Source organism: Marmota monax, unplaced genomic scaffold, assembly GCF_021218885.2.
Source record: "Marmota monax isolate L192 unplaced genomic scaffold, Marmota_monax_Labrador192_F-V1.1 WCK01_AAM20220418_F8-fsc00177, whole genome shotgun sequence".
Taxonomy (NCBI): Eukaryota; Metazoa; Chordata; class Mammalia; order Rodentia; family Sciuridae; genus Marmota; species Marmota monax.
The window spans coordinates 1,256,604-1,274,692 of record NW_026694922.1 but is presented as its reverse complement, the minus strand read 5'-3'; the positions used below and the strand labels follow the sequence as shown (position 1 = coordinate 1,274,692).

Sequence of the window (18,089 nt, the reverse complement as noted above, 5' to 3'; positions counted from 1 at the left end):
CTAAGCCCTCGATATACCGGCCCTCCCACTGTCCCTTAAACATGCCAGGTATATATTTGTGGAAAACACTTCCTCCAGATACCCTTGTGGCTGCTTTCCTCAGTTCCTTCAGGACTGTTCAAAAATCATGTTAGGAAGCTGTCTCTCACCATCACACCTAATATAACAGTGTCATGACCCTTACCTGGTATTATCTATCCTCTGACTCTGCTACATGTTACTTCAAAAGCCCAATCACATATTTTGTTTGTTTATTATAAAACATCTATTCACCCCACAAAAACATAAATTCCAAAGGAGCAGGAACTTTGTTAAAACATCAACACCCAGTGAACATTACCTCACACAGAGAAGGCAAAACAATAATACTTGTTGAATAAAACAATTTTTAAAAGAGAGAGAAAAGGGAGAATTCTGTGAGCAAAGGAGACAGGCATATGTAAGATGTCTTCAAAATACAAAATACTGACCTGCTTACAATATATGTCTTGGATGGAGGATGTTGCTCTGAGCACTTGCCTAGCATGTTCAATTCCCAGCACTAAAATATAAATTTATTTTAAAATATAAATACACACACACACACACACACACACATATATATATATACACACACACACACACACATACACACACACACACACACACACACACCCCAATAGACAGACAGATAGAAAACCTAAGTATGAGAATATTAGAGACAGGGACTTTTGTCTTATTCAACTTTGTAATCCCCAGTGTCTAGAACAGTACCTAGCACAGAAGTATTTAATATTTATATGATAAAAAGAATGAATGATGAGCCGGATGCGGTGAAGTATGCCTGAAATCACAGTGGTTTGGGAGGCTGAGACAGGAGGATCATGAGTTCAAAGCCAGCCTCAGCAAAAGCGAGGCACTAAGTAGCTCAGTGAGACCCTGTCTCTAAATAAAACACAAAATAGGGCTGGGGATGTGGCTCTTGGTTGAGTGCCCCTGGGTTCAATCCCCAGTACTCCCCTTAAAAAATGGTGAAAGAATAAAATCATATTCAACGTCATACAAAATAAGAGATACTTTAGAAAGATATATTAAAACCAAATGGCTGGGAATGTAAACCAAAATAATTTAGACTTTATCCTATAGAATGTAAAACATTGAAAGGATTAATAATGGGAAGGGGGCAGGTTGAAGCAGCTCTTTTGTGGGGATGGGGGATACTAGAGATTCAACCCAGGGGTGCTTTATAAACCACCACTGTGCCACATCCCCAGTCCTTTTTTTTTTTTTTTTCTGAGACAGGATCTCACTAAGCTTCTTAGGACCTTGCTAAGTGGCTGGCCTTGAACTTGCAATCCTCTATTTCAGACTCTGAGCCACTGGGATTACAAGCATGTAACTCCATGTTTTTTTGTTGTTTTGTGTTTTGGGGTTTTCTTTGACCCCATGTTGCCCAAGCTGGTTTTCAACTCCTGGACTCAAGTGATCCCAGTGCCTCAGACTGCTGAGCAGCTGGGACTACAGGCACGCACCACTGTACCTGGCTTGAAACGACATTTTAAAATAACCTAATATAACACAAAATATTGACTATTATTTTATGGGGCTGATTCTAATTTTTTAAACTATTTGCATGATTAAAATGCTATGGCCATTTGACAAATAACAAAACTGGAGTTCAGAGAAGGTAAGCAGCCAGTTAACACCATGCTGCAAGTCCGTGGCAATGGGAAAGCACTTCTTCTGTTTACAAACCACTGCTTGAGTAATGGAGGTAGAAACCTACAATTGCTTTAGGAGTCAAAAGAAGTTTCTACTCTTTGACATGCTGTATGACATGTTCTGAAAGTCAAGGCAAGTCACATGAATAAGTGAAACAGGAGAGAATTGTGAGGAGTAGAAACCTGGAGATACATGGATCATGTAAAGGGGGCAGATGCAATACAACTCCAGTGAACTGATGTCATACAGGAATATCAGTCCAACAGTGCCAGAGCCTCTAAATTTTCATGAGAAGCTAGAAATTTCCTGATTTCTAACAGTTTGCTAAAAAAATTTAAAGCATCCTAACAGGTCAAACAAAACATGCCTGGAGGACTAAATTTCGTCTCAGGTCCTAATTTGTGACTGCTGATTTAACCACTCAAGGCTTCACTTTCCCATATGTAAATTAAGAGATCTAATAGTTCCTAATCTGTGGGGTAGTTTTCCTAAGGCATCCGTGACTCCACATGCATACTACTTTTGGTCTGTGAACCGAACAGCGGTCTCCCTGCTCAGATGTTGTTGGACTTTACAGTACACAAGTTATTTAAACTGGGGGTGGGAGGGTCTGAGAGGAGTGGCCATAACAGAAGAGGAAACAAACAAAAAAAAAAAAAAAAAAAACACTTTCTGTAGAAAGAATCAATCTAAAACTTGAAAGTGATGCAAGGTTTTAAACCAGTTTCCAATTTTTTAGTTATATTGCCTTTGGGTCACTTATTTGTAATCTGTAGGGCACTTCTGCCCCTGCTGTCCGGTGAGCTGTTTCAGCTTTCATTTAATAGGTACCACTCGGTAGAGGACCATACCCAGAAGCCTTTAAATACCAACACTGTCTTAAATCATTTTATTCTTTCTTCTCTGTGCCTTTATTTATTTATTTTACTTAACCCAAATTGAATTGGTATTTGTACTTGAAATATTTACAGATTTAGTATTACACCAATATACTTTCTCCATCAAGAAGAATTATTTATGTGGAGTTACCAAGTTAGCACAGTTAGTTCAAAATGTTGTCATTTAACATTATTGTTTCAGAGATCCAACACTGAACAGTAAGAACACATTTTCCCAGATCTGTAGCTACTAAAAAGCATTTTTATAACTTCCTCATTTTTAACATAGCATTTGCAAATCACTTTCCTAAAAGCAGATACTGTAAAACAGTCTATTAAAATAATATTTTCCTCAATAACTACTTGTCTATTCAAATCTGAACAAAAGCAAGAAAGAGGAAATGAATGGTGAAAACACACCTTTTTTCATTGTTGTGAATTTCTTCAAGATTTCCTAAGGAGTGATATGTCTGACATTGATCATAGGGTAAATGCCTGCAAAAGCTGGCCTCGTACTTATTTACATTTATCGTGTTTTAGAAGTACATTATTAAGTTCAATGTGAAACAGTATTTGGAAAATACATTAATTTTCCTAAAGACCCTTAAATGACTTTCAAGTACTAAAGAGGTAAAGGGAAAAAATAAAGGGACAAAGGTAGAAGTATATTTGATTCCAAAAAATCTTGCCTCATTAGTGATAGTTCACAAAATTGGATGCATTAAGAATGTGAAGGCCGGGCTGGGACTGAAGTTCAGTTGGTAGAACGCTCGCCTAGCATGTGTGAGGCACTGGGTTCGATCCTCAGCACCATATAAAAATAAAATAAAGGTATTGTGCTCATCTACTATAAAAAAATATTTAAAAAAAAGAATGTGAAGGCCTTGCTTTGCTTGGGGGAAAAAAAACCTAAAATAACCTGTTACAATAGGAATTCTGCCACTCTGCCTGCTGATATAGGACCAGGCTCCCATCCTGTGGCAGGAAACCGTGGCAGATGGCTGGACAACATCGCATCTAACCTCACCCACCCCCACCCTCACCTCTGTCCATTACCAGGCAGCTCCAGAGAGGTTGAATCCCAAGCCTTTGATTCAACACTCATTTACTGAGCACTCATTATGCACCCTGGACAGTACAAGGCTCTGTGAGACAAGACAAAAATAAATCAGATAATTTTTGTCCTGGAGGAGATAGCTGTTTGGTGGAGGTAAAAGAGAAGACAGGTACATGACTAACAGAAAAAAATAACAACAGGGGCAGCTAACACCAATTGATCTTGCTATTTCCTGACTCTCAGGAGCCCAAGGACTTAGCCCAAGCTAAGCACTAGAAGAATGGAATAATTAATGGCATATTCTCTCATTAAGAATAAAGAAGCCCTAAAGAGTAATTACTTCTGACTGTGGTGAGAAAGTTTCACAGGAGAGGTAGCACAATATTCTTTCCACAAGGAGAGAAAGGGTGTGGGTGGCAGTGCTTCAGACTGAATGAACAGAGCAAGAGCCAAAACCTGAAGGTGGGATAATGAGGCCATGTTAGCAAGTCATCGAATGCCTGAAGGCAAGAGGGAGTGAAGCTAAGTTTAAAAGGTGGTAAATGCTTTTCTATTCAGAGTAATAATAACTATCATTTATTGAGTATGTGCCAGGTGGTGAAATATTTTAAATATTTTTCATTTCATTGAAATAAATGCTTTTATGAAGAACTATTATTAGGCCCATTTTATGGAAGAGGAAACTAAAGCTATAAGGTTAAGTAAATTCTCATCATATCATGGCTAGAAAGTGGCACAAAGAAAATTAAGGTCAGACTTCAAAGCCTTGCTCTTAATTCCTAATTTAGATTACAATGATGCAGCAACACAGGATTTTTTAAAATATTTTTTCTAGTTGTTGATGGACATTTATTTTATTTATTTATATGTGGTGCTTAGAATCGAACCCAGTGCCTCACACATGCTAGGCAAGTGCACTATCGCTGAGCCACAACCCCAGCCCAGCACAGGATTTTAATCATGGTATTGATAAATCTATTTGAGTCTTATGCTGATAATTCTGCAAGTACTGTGAAGGATAGAATGAGTAGGAGAACAATAATGATGGGAAGGCCAAGTGAGTTTCTGTTACAATAAATCAACAAGGGACCTTATGAGGGCATCTTGAATTAGGGCAGCAGAGATAGAAAAAGGAACTTCTTGAGATACATTTCAGAAGTAAAACAGGTCCTAAGAAAGGGGAGAGGTCCTATCGATAAGGGGAGAGAGGGAAGGATTTAAAGGTGATCCCAAAGTTTCACCGTCTTTTAGAAAAAGACTCTCCACTAATTGATGCACAAGTCACAAAAAGAGCAGAGGATACTGAATGCAGTTTGAGACTTGTAGAGTCTGGGGTGATGATAAGAGAGATACAGGAACATGAAGTGTGTAGGTGGAGTAATAATCTAGAGTCAAGGATAAATGGATAGTGTGCATTTCAATATCAATAGCTAGATAAATAGATATGTACATACAATAGCTAGATAAATAGATATGTACATATCAATAGCTAGATAAATAGATATGTACATACAAAGAGCTATCATGAGATTTGGGGTCTCATTCACATACCAATAGTATGTTTAAAAGGTAATGGTTAAAACTCTTCCAGGGATGGAGTTTGAACAATAAAGGGGAGGGGCATAAAATTAAATCTTGAACAATGCTATCATTTTAAATATAGCAACTTCATAGGAGAGGTGGCACAATATTCTTTCAAATTCATCCAAATGGGATAGGAAACATACTCAGTTTCCTTAAGTAATTTTTTATTTTCCTTAGCAACTTTCATTTGGCCAATATTGCCTGGTTCAAACCCAAGAGCCATCATTTACCAGCTGTGTGACCTTATGTTACTTCATTTTTCTTAGTCCCAATTTCTAACTCTTTAAATGGAGATGATAATAATAACACCTACCTGAACAATAATAACACCTACCTGAGTATAGTTGTTGGAAAGATTAAATTATATGTGCAATTATATACACACATAGTACATCCTGTACATAGGAAAATCCTGCATGCTTAATATGGTTATACTGTTATTGTTTTTCTATTATAATTCTGATTTTCTTTTCTCTTTCTTCATCATACAATGGATTTTATATTAATTACAATTTAGATAGCACAGAATACCAGAGCTAATGCTCATGTGTTTCTGTGATTTTTCTAATGAGACTTCTACCTGCCCATTGTTAGCATAATTGCAGCCATCTTCCTTTTCCATACCCCCACTTTATGACTACTGTTCTTATTCCCAAGAAACGGAAAGTAGCCCGAGATAAAAACCTAGTGGCCTGGAGACATGCTGGTCTCTCCCTGTTCTCTCTTTGAGAGATAGGAGACAACTTACCGGCCCCTGGGATGGGGACATACTGGTTTCCCTGTTCTCTCCTTGAGAAGATAAAGGGACAGGCCAGTTTCCCTGTTCCCAAGATAGGAAAACTGCCCGTCTCTGTTCCCAAGAAACAAAACTGCCTTCCACAAGATCAGAGGGTACTTACTATGTCAATCAAAACTAAACCCGCCCCGGCGTGCAGCCATGATTCTCGCCTATAAAAGGGAACATTCAAGGGGAGCTGCTGCTGCTCTCCCTGTCTTTTTGCAGACCCACTTCCTGTCCCAGGTGTGTGTGATCAATCCTGTGCCACTTTTCTTTCAACCATGACAGAGCAACTGGGACCAGTCTCACTATACTGAGCAAAATAGAAAAGAAAAACTGGACAAAATAAAGAAAAAAACAAAACAAAACAAAACTGCTTTCCAAGTATTGCGGACAATCAACAGCCCAGTACTTGAACAAACCAGAGGAGCAGCATCACCCTGGCTTTCTGCCTGGAGATACATTCCACACCAAGAGCAGGAAGGAAGTCCTAGGAAGAGCACAGGGTCTCGCAGAGTTGAAGGGAGAGATGAGTGTTGGAGAAGGAGGAAATAGCTGGAACAATCAAAGTAGAGAAGTGGAGGTGGCTAGAGAGACAAGAGCTCCAGAAGGCAGCAGAGGGTCCCCTGGGGTTTTAGCTGAACACTCATTTGCCCAATGTAGGGGAACTCCACAAGGCGGGGCTAAGGGACACTGAAAGGTAAACAATCCCTGAGCTCATCAGGACTGGAAGACTCTCAAGTTCAAGCCAGCAAGAGTGGAGCATCATCGCTGAACACTCAAGACATCCAGTAGTGACTCAAAGAGGTCATGTCTTCACAGCATGGGTAAGAGTAAAGCACATTTCGACCTCACCTTAACAAAACTTAGCAACAAGCCGCAAATCTGCAAGTAACCATCTGTCAGCATTCTATGTTAATGTCCAGCATCCATTTTCCAATGATGCTTATAAAAGGACACAGGCGCTATCCTGGAAATACTTTGTTATCTCGTTGGCAAGCAGTCCATCTTCTATCACAAGAATGCTGTGGCTATGTTAGGAATGTTCCTATATAAATCAGATCAATGAACTATAATATCTTGTTACTTTCTATACTAAGTAGCCATGGCTATAGAGCATGCATAATTTTGCTGTTATACAATTTACCAATCAGGAAGAAAATTTAGCATATTTCATCTTTAATTAAAATTTATCTTGAGTAGCTTCAGTGATAAGCTATTTGGGCCACAATATGGAGTTTGGGATTTATTAACCTTCCTAAAGGACGCTGATTATACAATAGTAGTAACTGCAAGTGTGTAGGGTTTGTTTGTTTAATATGTAGGTGTTACTTTTAAAAGATGTTTGAGGGGCTGGGGCTGTAGCTCAGTGGTAGAGCACTTGCCTTGCATGTGTGAGGTACTGGGTTCGATCCTCCGCACCACATTAAAAATAAAGAAAGAAATTGTACCAAGTTACAACTAAAAAAATTTTTTTTAAAAAGATGGTTGAACTGGGGGATTATTTATGTGTGTGTGTGTTTACCAAAAGACGCTATTATTTTCTTGGTAAAAGAGACAGTGAGTTCTTCTTAATCCTAGGGCAGGAAACAGGTTGTGTGTGTGTGGGGGGGGGGGTCCTTTTGGAAGCTCTCTGATGACTTACTGCTAAGCTCCATAATCATGAGTTCACTAGTAGCAATCAAATGGATTGAATTCACACAACTGAAACACGAACGATTTGAGAGTATAACCACAGTCCTTTTTTTTGTAAACACACTTTTATGGCAGTTGTTGAATTGCCTCACTTCTGAACTCCCATCCTCTGTTTTGGGGGTCTCTTCTGTTCTCTGATTCTGGGTAGAATGGAGGTTATCCCTCTCATGAGAGCAATTAGAAAGCAAATTATTACTGTCCCTCATCACCTGATAGCTAGAATGAAAACACAACACCTAGGCCCAATTCTCTGGCAGGACACTGAATATAAAATAAGTGACACAAAGAAGAGTGACAGAGAATTTGCAGTAGCCACTGAAACATCCAGTTTCTACGGTCATCAGTGCTGATGGACCTCAGGGTAGTATCCTATACCATCTGCTATTGATGGTTCCCATATTAATTCTGAACCTCACCTGTGTAAACAGTGGCATACTCGACATCTTCATTAAGATCTCTAACATACATCTAACTCACATAGCCAAAGAACCCGGGTTTCCTTCAGCTCTATTTCATCTCAACTAAATGGCATCCTTATTCATCCAGCAATTCCAGCCAAAAACTTAACAGTCACCTTGATTCTTCTTCTTTCCTGACACTTCACATCTAACCCATTAGCAAGTCCTCAACTCTCTCTCTATAAAATCTAATCCAAATCCGGCCACTTGTCTCATCTCCTCCGCCCTTCCTCCTCAGCCACAGATGCCATCCATACCATCTGGACTACCATGCCTCCTGGAACTGGCCTCTCAGTGTGGCCAGAATGATCTTCCGTTGTGTGGATCAGATGGTGCATTTCCACTTAAGCCTTCCCTCTGCACAGCCAAGGAGACCCGCTGCCTCTCCACAGCCCTCACGGTCCTGCGTGGTCTCACCTCTACTCTTCACCCTGGTTCTCACCTACTGGCCCTTCACAGGCTGAAGCCACACCGCCTTCCTGAGCTCTTCGTGACCTTGGTAGTTTAAATTAGTCTGCCTGGAAGGCCAGAGTGGGGGTTTCTTTCTCCACATTCAGGATTTTTGCTTATTTTTGTTTTGTTGTTCTTGTTTTTTCAAATGGAAAGTCATCCGAGAGGACTTCCCTGACCAACATAACTCCCCCCCCCCCCAATCACTAAATATCCTATTTTCTTCTTCAAACCACTTATTACATTTAAAGATGTGCCACTATTTGGAAAGCTGGGGTTGGAAGACCACTTGAGCCCAGAAATTTAGGGCCAATTTGGGCGAAAAGACCCCATCTTTAAAAAAGTATGTTTAATATTTGAAATTACATTATTTCCTCATTTAACCTGTGTGTTCCCCCAACAGTTTGTAAACTCTATAGAATAGTATCTGTTCACCATGAAGTCCAGTTCTTAGGAAAGGTCCCAGCATACTAATTTACATACTCAAATATGTGTTCAACAAATGGCTGAATATAATGCTGGTTACTCATTATGAGATTGAATACATAGGATTTCTTTTTGTAATAATATTTTTAGCATGGCATTTATTCACCTATCAAGAGATACACCCTCCCAAATGATACAACAAGAGACCATTATTCATAATTCATAACTCAATACTACATCCGACCGGTCAGAAGATGTTGAATTGAAAACAATATAAGTTTCTAAAAAATAAGTAATAAGGATTATTGTCCAATAATTATTTTATTGCAAGAACTCCAGTACTATCACTTTCTATCTTCATTTGTATTAGGTAAAATTTTGTATAACCCAAAGATGAATAGATGAAATGATCTTTAGATAGTTTAATAAATAAATTAAAAACACTTTGAAATTCTTAGATGGAATACAAATCACTTGTCAAAAGTACAATCTCATTTGTCAAAACATGAAATTGAAAAAAGGAGAAGACACAGAAATAACAGGCTCAGAGCTGCCAAACTGACAGGCTGTCTTAAGTGAGACAGTCAAAACATTCATATGCTAATTTTTAAAGTGCTGTCTATCTGGCCACCCATATAAAAACATCATGGGCTTTTTCTTCCTATTTCAAAAGTATAGGAATGGGTCACTTAGTGGGCACTCTGATTACCAAATTAAGCAACAGCAATTTTGATCATAAAGAATTTCCCATTTAAGTTCTGAGTCATATAAGGCAACTCTGACTGACTTGCCTGGGGGTAATTCACAAGATTCAATCCCCACCAAAAAAAAAAAAAAAATAGACACACACACACACACACACACATTATTGTCACCTACACCATCTAACACAATTATTACCAGTCTACTGAGGGTAGAACACAATGCTAGAGGTAACTTTTCCTGTTAGTAGCTGAGGTTGGCTATATAAAATAAAGAGCAAAATTTGAACTACCATATAAAATGAAAATAGGGTTAAAAATTTAACTGAAAGGTATAAATATTATTTTTGATAATTTCCTTGGGGGGGGGGTTGTACTGGGGGCTCTGCCACTGTCCTACACCACACTCCTAGGCCTTTAAAGAATTTTCTAATTCACATTTGCCCCCAAGCAGTCCTCCTTCCTGAAGCACTAATAATTCTACACAAAGAGCAGCTCCTTGAACAGTTTTTTCCATCTGGTTCATCTTCATACCTATATTCTCATGTCTCTCAACTTCTGGAATGTGGAATTCAGTCTAGCAATAAAACTGAAGTTGTGCTCAAATTTGTTTGGGTAAAAATGTCGGTATTTCTAGACTTGGATTCAGATATTCCACTGCTAAAAAAGAATGTGGTCATATATTACATGATTCCATTTATGTGGAATGCCCAGAATTGGCAAATCTATAGAGACAGAAAGTGGCTCAGCGGTTGCCAGGGGCTGGGGAGTGGAGAGAATGAGGAGTGGCCGCTAGTGGGTATGGGGTTTCTTCTGGGAGATGAAGATGTTCTGGAATTAGATAATAGGGATGGTTGTCCACTTTGTGACTATACAAAAACCACTGAATTGTGCACCTTGAAAGACTAAACTGTATGCTATATGAATTAGATCTTAATAAAGCTATTATTAAAAAAGAACATGACCAGCTTTTTATAACTCAGACAGAAGTTATTAATATGTAATTCTCTCAATTGAAAACCTTTTCTCTCATAAATTATTCACTTTTTTACAAATATTTCTTTAGGTTGTCAATGGACCTTTATTTTATTTATTTGTTTGTTTATCTATCTATCTATCTATTTATTTATTTATGTGTGGTGCTGAGGATGGAACCCAGTGCTCACATGCCAGGCAAGTGCTCTACCACTGAGTTACAACCCCAGATCCCATATATATATGTATTTTTTTTAAGAGTCCTGCTAGGTGGACCAGGCTGGCCTTGAGCTCCTGGGGTTATCCTCCTGCCTCAGCCTCTCTAGTACCTGGGACTACAGGGATGTGCCACTGCACCCAACTTCTGATAAACTTTTTAAATCATTGACATAGCTACTACTTGTCTTCCACAAGGGACAACAAAAACAACTAGCAAACTAATGTCAGCATGAAAAGTTGTGAAAACAGATCAACATTATTGGTTAAATGGCTGATTTTTATTCATAGGTATGTGCTGATGGTATGAAGTTATTACTGCATTGTACCATCAACTAATTTTCACAATTATCCTCATCTGTAGTTTATCCAAAAGACAGAATATAGGACAGTATTTCAGAGCACTTCACTAAGAGCATCATGGCTCTAGATGGTGTCTTGTCCAATACATTTAAGTCAACGAAAGAGAACAAAGCCAATATGGCCAAGTAGAGATGAAATTAATGTTTATCTTAGTAACAGCATATACTAACCTAATCTCATCTATACCAACAAACTAGAAAAATAAAAGCTGTGCACAATTCCTTTTCTCAATCCCCTCTTAAAAAGCAGTTAAAAAGGTTATTTTATATAATCATCAATTATTTTAGCACCACTACTTCAAAGATAAAATTTTAAAAGTCTAACCCTAAAACACAGTGCCTATACTAAATGCCAAAATCAATTCCCACCTAAAATGAACCCTTTGAAGAAACCTCTGTTTTCTGAGGCACCATGACATCTTCACAAGTAACACTCCCACAGTCCCAACTTTACCTGAAAGTCCAGAACTCAATGTTGTCTTTCAGAAATTTCCAGCTTCTTATCATAGTTACTTTTATTTACATGAGTTTTAAAGTTAAAATCATCCATTCAAATAATATCATTCTGTTTTAATTATAGCTTTTAAAAAATTACACATTATTGGGCTGGGGTTGTGGCTCAGTAGTAGTGCGCTTGCCTTGCATGCATGGAACACTGGATTTGATCCTCAGCACCACATAAATCAATAAAATAAAGGTATTGTGTCCATCTATAATTTAAAAAGGTTTTTTTAAATTATGCATTATCATACTATAAAATCAATCCCTTTTTATTATCCTTATTTTTAAAAAAAATTGTGGTATTCTTACCTATAAATAAATTTCAAATAAAAGATGACAAATTCCAAAGGAAATTTAAGTTGAAAATTTTTTTAATTAATTAATTTATTTTAATTAGGTGTATATGACAGCTGAATGTATTTTGATTCATTGTACACAAATTCATTGTACACAATTTTACATTTAAGTTGAAATTTTTATTACTATCATTATATTTCCAAAAATAGTCACAGACGGAGAATATGTCCATTTAGTCAAGTTCTACTTATATTAAATAAAGTTTTCATATAAAAAATTATATAAAGTCATATGTAATTCTCACTTATATTATTCTTAAGTCACTGTTGATCATTATATATATAAAGTCCCTTTTTTCCCATTATAATGCCTAAGTTAGATGGATGTTAAGTTAGAATGTTAAGAAGAAAGTTACTTATTAACTGAACTCTTGGTTATACTAATATCTTAGTCAACTTATTTTGACTTTCTAGGTATAAAATGTTTACTATAAGTATCTTGTCTTAATTTTATATAAAACTCTGTTTAAAAATTTGACCTTCCAGAGCTGGGGTTGTGGCTCAAGTGGTGGAGCGCTTGCCTAGCAGACGTGAGGCACTGGGTTCGATCCTCAGCACCACATAAAAATAAAAGAAAGATACTGTGTCACCTAAAACTAAAAAATAAATATTAAAAAAAATTGACCTCCCACTTGTCTAGCATGCCTAAAGCCCTGTATTTGAAATACAGTACCAAATAAATGAAAATAAATGTTTGACCTCAAAAAACTTAAGAGTATAATTCAAAGTAATGATAATTAAATGGTTCAGAGAGCAATGTCCTAGGATTTCTAGAAATATAAAATAAATAAAAGAGTAAACAAACTAACCAATTCATGTCAATAGAACCCGAGATAGCAGACTTTAGTTTGCAAATAGTATAGATTTCATATCAAATGTACATATACAAATCACTCTGAAATGGGTCAGACCATTTGAAAACTCTCAGACATACTAAGTCCATTTTCCTATAACTTTATTGATACTCTCCTGAAATAGATGTTCTAACACCAATCAAGATTTAGTAAAGATAAAAAACATCTAAAATATGTTCCTGAATAAGAGGACTGATATCCTTCTTTCTTAAGTCACTTTCCAAAACATAGTATTAAAATATTTACCAGAATAATACCAGTGAGCTCTAGTTTTATCAAACCAAATATATCCCGCGTCTCAGTAAAAAAGATTCTGTTGAACACAACATCCAAAGCCCAAAACATACCCTAACTGTAGGTGTAAGTGTCCATCTGTGTTTTTATGTGTGTGTTTTGACAAAGGCAGGGTGAGAAAGAGAAATGTTTGGTTTGGGGGTTTTACATTCCTACTCCAAATATCTAACCTCCTTTATTTCCTAACGGAAAGCCTGAAGGAGATGAGAAACAGATTAAAAAAAAAAAAAAAAAAACAGCTTTCCAGCTTTTCAAAGTAAAATGCCACCTACTTCCCTCTTCCAGGTCAGATACCATCCAGACCCCAAAATCAGCTCCTGCTATTTGTATTGGGTGCAGAGCAGGCTGAACTGTGTTGTCTGCAGGGCAGGCTGAACAGATGTTGGCTGCAAGATAGCCCACATACTCAAATCCCCCTCTATCTAGTCCTTTATCACCTGTTTGTGTCAAGTCCCGCTCAAGGCTGAGCACTCAACCCCCTTGGGCCAACAAGGCAGCTTGCAGACCCAGAGGCCCATTAGATTTGGGGTATAAAAACTCCCTCCTGCCAGGCCCCCCCTCTCTCTTGCTCTCTCTCTCTCTTGCTCTTGCTCTCTCCCTGTTCATCTCTTCTCTTTTCTCTCTCTCTCTTTCCTTCTTTCCTTTCTTTTTTGCACTGCTGCAATAAAGATCTTTTGGTTGCTCTGAGTGTTGTGGTCACTTTCCTTTCAATTTGCAGAAAATATATATCAGCAGTCTCCTCTCTTTCTTGCTACCGCTGTTGCTCCATTTTCAATCACCTTGCCTCTGTCGTTGGTGACCTTTGCAGAGTCCTGAGTTTTTGCTGCCTGCCCTTATCCAAAGGCTTTACTCCTTGTCTTTGATTATCCAGATATCTGAACCCATGCCTGGCTCTTTCCTTCAAGGACACCTTGACACCATGACCTACTCTCTGATATTTGGTATGTGTCTCCTACTCTGTTTTGTTTGTTTGTTTGTTTTAGTATTTATTTTTTAGTTGTAGTTGGACACGATACCTTTATTTATTTGTTTGTTTGTTTGTTTTTACATGATGCTGAGGATTAAACCCAGGGCCTTGCACATGCTAGGTGAGCGTTCTACGGCTGAGCCACAACCCCAGCCCCATGTCTCCTATTCTTGATTGTTCCCTGGTCTCAAACACTCCAGGTTTGGCTATAACTATTGGTAAGAGGTTGTCCACTTAGGAAATGTTGATTGTCCTTACTAGAGAGAATGGTGCCTTGAAGGAACATGTTCACGGGAGGAAGGTTACTAAAAACAAATATACACTCAGGATGATGGTGCACCCTGGTAATCCCAGTTACTTAAAAGGCTGAGGCAAGAGTATCACAAGACCAGCCTCAACAACTTGGCAAGGCCCTAAGCAACTTAGTGAGACCCTATCTTAAAATAAAAAATAAAAAGGGCTGGGGATGTGGCTCAGTGGTAAAGCACCCCTGGGTTCAATCTCCAGTACCAAAAAAAAAAATTGAGTAAGATGATAAAAACTAGGGATTACCAAGATAAAACAAATAAACAAAAGAAGCCAGGCCAAAATTAGATTGTTATATTATGTGCATGTGCAAAAATGTAACAACAAATCCCCCATTATGCATGATTATAACGCACCAATTAAAATATGGGAAAAAGAGAAGCAGGTAAAAATTAAAGAATTTTTAAAATTTTTTTCTGTAGTTGTAGATGACAGCATGCCTTTATTTATTTTTTTTAGTTGTAGATGGACACAATACCTTTATTTTGTTTATTTATTTATTTATTTTATATGGTGCCAGGATCAAACCCGGTGCCCCACACATGCTCGGCAAGCACTCTACCACTGAGCCACAACGCCAGCCCATTTGTTTATTTTTTTATGTGGCATTAAGGATTGAACCCACTGCCTCATGTGTGCTAGGCAAGCGCTCTGCCAGTGAGCTATAGCCCCAGCCCCAAATTAAAGAATATTAACAAGAAGATTTCAGTGTCAGGATGTTTGAGAACAGAGACAAAATCATGCTAAAGGTTGATTGTGATGAGATTTTTTTGTTGTTGTTGTTGTTTAACAAGTTTTAAAATGCAAACAGATAAAAGGACATTAAAAAATTAAAAATCATTCTTCCCATCACTACCAGTCCTATTCCTCCCCTTATATCTACTTGCTGAAACTTTCTGTGCTTTTACAAATGTTTTTTCCAACCAACATGGGGAAACACTTTACAAAATAGTATCTAGGACCTATCAGGAGCTACCTCCTTTGATTTTAAGTACTATATCCTATTCAAAATATAATAACTTACCTGACACATTGATAGGACTGGTTTGCTCATGGGCTGCCTCTTGAAGAGTGTCTAGCATGCTCTCAGGCCTGTTTCTTATGTGGCCTCCTGGCTTACTGCCATTCTTTAATTTTCCATAGTGTTATGGTTTGAATCTCTAATGTCCCCCAAAGGTTCATGCATTGCTCCCCACTGTGGCAACCTTTAGAGGTAGGGCTACTGAATGTGACTGGATCATGAAAGTCCTGATCTCATCGAAAAATTAATTCACCTGTGGGGGGTTCAAGGCTGAATGGACTACTGGTAGGTGGTAGAAACTGTCGAGGTAGAACCTTGTCCTTGGGGTCATGCCCCAGAAGACTATATCTTGTCCCCCACTACTGTCTTTCTTTCTCCCTCTGCTTTCTGGCTGCCATGAGGTAAGAAGTTTGCTCTACCACACTCTCTCTGCCCTGATGTTTTGCCTCACCACAGGCCCAGAATCAACAGAGCCAAGTGACCATCAACTGAAATCATGAGTCAAAATAAGTCTTTCCTCCTTTCAGTTGATTTTCTCAGGCATTTTATCATAGCAATGAAAAGTTAACACATACAGTTAACACCTTTCAATTGCCTGAAACGTTGTTAAAAGCAGGATTTCTATTAACACAGCTTTTTATCTGTAGTATCTACACTGGTGCCTAATACATAGTAATGCTAAATAAGATTGAATAAATGAAAAAATTACCATTGACTTATCCAAATACAAATAATTAATAAGTGACAAATGCCATTATATTTCTCAATCTTGTTCCTTCTTTCCATTGAACCATATGGTCTTCCTAAATTTCAAAAACTAGTCAGCAAAATACTCTTCCCCCATAATGTCAAATCCAACTTACTTTTTTTTTTTTTTGAGGTGGGGGCAGTACTGGGGATTGAACTCAGAGCATCATGCATACTAGGCAAGTCCTCTACCACTGAGCAAACCCCAGACTCCCCACCCCTTTTTCCATTTTATTTTGAGACGCTATTATCATAAATTTCCCAGGCTAGCTTGAACTTGCAATCCTCCTGACTTAGCTTGCTAAGTACCTGGGAGTACAGGCATGTGCCACTACGTGCAGCTTCAAATTCAGCTTTTTCCCCGGTCTTTGAGGTCATTCATAATCTGGGCCTATCTACTCTCACCAATCTATCCTCCTCAATTTCAAAATCAGGTCACCCAAGTCCATAAATAGTGGCCTCTTCTCAGTCCTTTACACCAGTCATACTCACCCCCATCAGATCATAGCTTAATTTGTTGTTCTAATGTATAATTCCTTCCCAGGTCCTGCCACCCCTCCCCTAATCCAATTACAGCCATCATCCAGGACAAAGCTTGTCTCCAAATCTTCTCTAAACCCATGTTGCATTATACTGTACACAGCTTGGTTTTAGTTATTCTCTGGGGGTTTCATTTATGTTAGTATTCCTCCCTTATTACCTTCTAAGGTAGAAACTATATTTTTAACAATATTATAATAGCTACAATTTACTTATTGAGTGACTGATAGATGATATTATTTGTTCAAAATATTCACTGCTCTCCTCTTCCTGGCTCATCTGAACAGAATCCCTCCCTTTGAGATGAGTGTGCTTCCTGCTCCAGTCCTCTCCAGGTTGAGACGCGTAACTAACTTTGGCCAACAGAATGTGAGTAGAAGTGTTATATATCATATCTGAACATTTTTTTTTAATTTTTTTTATTGGTTGTTCAAAACATTATAAAGCTCTTGACATATCATATTTCATACACTAGATTCAAGTTGGTTATGAACTCCCAATTTTACTCCAAATACAGACTGCAGAATCACATCGGTTACACATCCACATTTTTACATAATACCCTATTAGTAACTGTTGTATTCTGCTACCTTTCCTATCCTCTACCATCCCCCCTCCCTCCCCTCCCATCTTCTCTCTCTACCCCATCCACTGTAATTCATATCTCTCCTTGTTTATTTTCCCACTCCCCTCACAACCTCTTATATGTAATTTTGTATAACAATGAGGGTCTCCCTCCATTACCATGCAATTTCCCTTTTCTCTCCCTTTTCATCCCACCTCATGTATCTGTTTAATGTTAATCTTTTCTTCCTGCTCTTCCTCCCTGCTCTGTTCTTAGTTGCTCTCATTATATCAAAGAAGACATTTGGTATTTGTTTTTTAGGGATTGGCTAGCTTCACTAAGCATAATCTGCTCTAGTGCCATCCATTTCCCTGCAAATTCTATGATTTTGTCATTTTTTAGTGCTGCGTAATACTCCATGGTGTATAAATGCCACATTTTTTTTATCCATTCATCTATTGAAGGGCATCTGGGTTGGTTCCACAGTCTAGCAATTGTGAATTGTGCTGCCTCTTTCTCCTCTGCCAGGAGACTGGCCGGTCTCACACAGGGGAGAGCCCTGTCTGGTCCTAGAAGAAGAAAGTTGTGGAGCAGGTCTGCTGCTGACCTGAAGTCCATGTGAACAAGTAATGTAAGTGAAAACTAACATTGGTCCTC

General features: G+C 38.1%; 1 protein-coding gene across 2 annotated transcripts in view; it reads right to left on the bottom strand.

The window, feature by feature from the left end:
• Ttc28 (tetratricopeptide repeat domain 28) overlaps positions 1-18,089 on the bottom strand; it is a 592,527-nt gene that overhangs the window by 396,692 nt on the left and 177,746 nt on the right. The window lies entirely within an intron of this gene.